At 38.3% G+C, this 2,452-nt stretch overlaps 1 protein-coding gene across 1 annotated transcript in view; it reads left to right on the forward strand.

Annotated features, from left to right (window-relative positions):
- The first annotated feature begins 223 nt into the window (after positions 1–223).
- LOC125037475 (neprilysin-2-like) overlaps positions 224–2,452 on the forward strand; it is a 253,566-nt gene continuing 251,337 nt past the window's right edge. The window contains exon 1 of the mRNA XM_047630626.1: positions 224–302. The gene's annotated coding sequence lies outside the window, so the exon portion shown is untranslated. The remainder of the gene's footprint in view (positions 303–2,452) is intronic.

Consider the following 2,452-nt stretch of genomic DNA (forward strand, 5'->3'; position numbering starts at 1 on the left):
GCACCAACCACAGAACCAAACGTTCACACATGTTTTCTGCCACACACCTGTTTCACCCCCTCCCCCCCTACCGTCCCTCCACCCCCCCCCCCCCTTATCCCTTCCTTTAACCTCCTCCCCTCCCCCTTCCCCCAGTTTTAACCCGCTCCCCCTTACCCCCTGATACACCCCCTCCCCCCTCCCCCCTTGTCTGTGCCATGTAACAGGTACACATGATCAGTGTAGAGAGAGAGAACGTCAGTGTAGCAGTGTTTTATTTTTACGTGTTAGTTGACAGAGAGAGTCGTTTCGTGTTCCGTAGAGTGAGTATACGTGTAACCCTTAGTTTTATTTATTATTTATGCTATTTTGGGTTATTTTGTGTTTTATTTAAGTAGCGTTCTCTTTTTCTGTTTTTTTTCTTTAGGTTTTCAATTTTGTTTAGAGGATAGAAGGTAGAAAAGGAAAAGGAGAAGAGGAGGAGAAGGAATGGGGAGAGGAGGAAAAGAAAGGGGAAAGAAAAAGTAAGTGGACTAGGAAGAGAAAATTAGGAAGAGAAGAGGGAGAGTAAAACGAGGAAAAGGACGAGGAAGAGTAGAAAAGGATGGGAAGAAGAAAAGGAAGAGAAGAAGTAGATAAAAACGACGGAGGAGGGAATAGGTGAGAAAACCGAAAAGTGCGACGAAAAAGAATATGAGACGAAGGAAAAATTTGAGAAAGATGTTGGCGGACAAAGGAAAGGATGAGAAGCAGAAAATGTTAGAGAAAGAAAAAAAGGAAGAAGAAGGTGAAGGAGAAAGGGGAAGTAGGTGTAGGAGGAAGAAGAAAAAGATAGAGGAAGAATGAAAAAGAAGCAAGAATGAAGTTATGAAGGAGAAAGGGAAATTCAACAAAAAAAGAGGCCGAGATATTACCACTACCAACCCGTTGCCAAATCCTTCCAGACGTCGTCAACACGAACCTCCATTCTTGCCTGTCTCTCGCTTTCCGTATTATCTGACTTGATGTTCTCTGTCTTCCGAATATCCGTATCAAACCATCCATAAATTTCTCTCTCTGTCTTCTTGCTCTCCCGTCCGCCATTCCAGTCAGAACATCGTATTCGAGACCTTCCTCTCTCACTACGTGTCCTAAGAACGTCATTTGTTTTTGTTTTTCTATACTATGCATAAAATCTCTCTCGAGCCTTGTCACGTGTACCTCCTCGTCGTTTTTTTTTTTTTTTTTTTTTTTTTTTTTTTTTTTTTTTTTTTTTTTATCTGTGTTCAAAATATCTTCAACATTCTTCTCCAAATTCACATTTCTGCAGCTTTAAGTTTCCATTGTATTGTTTTGCTTTAGGTCCATTTGTCACAACGAGAAAGAAGGCTCGAACCTTTACTATTTCCTTGTACTGTTTATTTTACTATTTAGTTAATGTTTCGTATTATTTTTTAATTTTTATGTTTTATTATTATTTTTTTTAATGTTTCAGTTATTTCTATCCTTTTCTTTGTTTCTATGTTATTCCTTCCGTCCTAAGAACCGAGATAAAGGGAGGGGAAGAGAGAGAATGGGATGTGAGGGAAGGAAGAAGTGGAGAAAGAAGTAGAAAGAGAGAATAAAAAAGCAGAAGCAGAAAGAGCGGGAGAAAGGGAAATTGAGGAAGAAGATGAGGAAGAAGGAAGAAAAATGAATAAAAGGGAAAAGGGAAATGTGGTGGATAGGAAGTATGCGGAGGAAGAGGGAGAAGAAGAAAGAAGGAGTTGAGAAGGAGAATAAAGGGTAGGAGAAGAGGAACTAGGGGAATATAGAAGAAGGAAGACGAAGGAGGAAAAGGAAAAAAAGGGGAAAAGAAAACAATGAGGAAAATGGGGGATTAAACGAAGAGGGAGTAGAAGGAGACGGAGGAGGAAAAGAAAGAAATAAGAAGATAATGAAAAGGAAGAAAGAGAAGGAATAGCGAGAAAAGAAGAAGTAAAGGAAAAAAAGAGGAGGTGGAGGAAAATAAGAGGAAAAAGACTATGAACAATAGAAGCAAGACAGAGAAGCAGCAGGGAAAAACAATAAAGAGGAAGAGAATAAGATAAAAACAAAAATAAGATATACATAGAACAAAATGACTCACTATGATTCACCAAAACAAAGAAAATATCATCGAGATAAGTTATCTGAACTGCACATCACAAATTAAATTTATTAGAAAAATATAACAATAGTTCAATGGCCGATAAAACCGTTTCTCAGAAGAGGCGCCGCGTCATTAAAGTCGCTCTTGAAATATGATTACACGTGAGCTTCGTTCATTCGGTCATGATTCGATTTTCCTGTTAGAGTGTGTCACTGGCTATAGTTGTGTTTGTGTTTCAGTTTATGTATGCATATACATACATACAAACCCACACACACACACACACACACACACACACACACACACACACACACACACATATATATATATATATATATATATATATATATATATATATATAAT

The sequence above is a fragment of the Penaeus chinensis genome, chromosome 23 (assembly GCF_019202785.1).
Source record: "Penaeus chinensis breed Huanghai No. 1 chromosome 23, ASM1920278v2, whole genome shotgun sequence".
NCBI classification, from domain to species: Eukaryota; Metazoa; Arthropoda; class Malacostraca; order Decapoda; family Penaeidae; genus Penaeus; species Penaeus chinensis.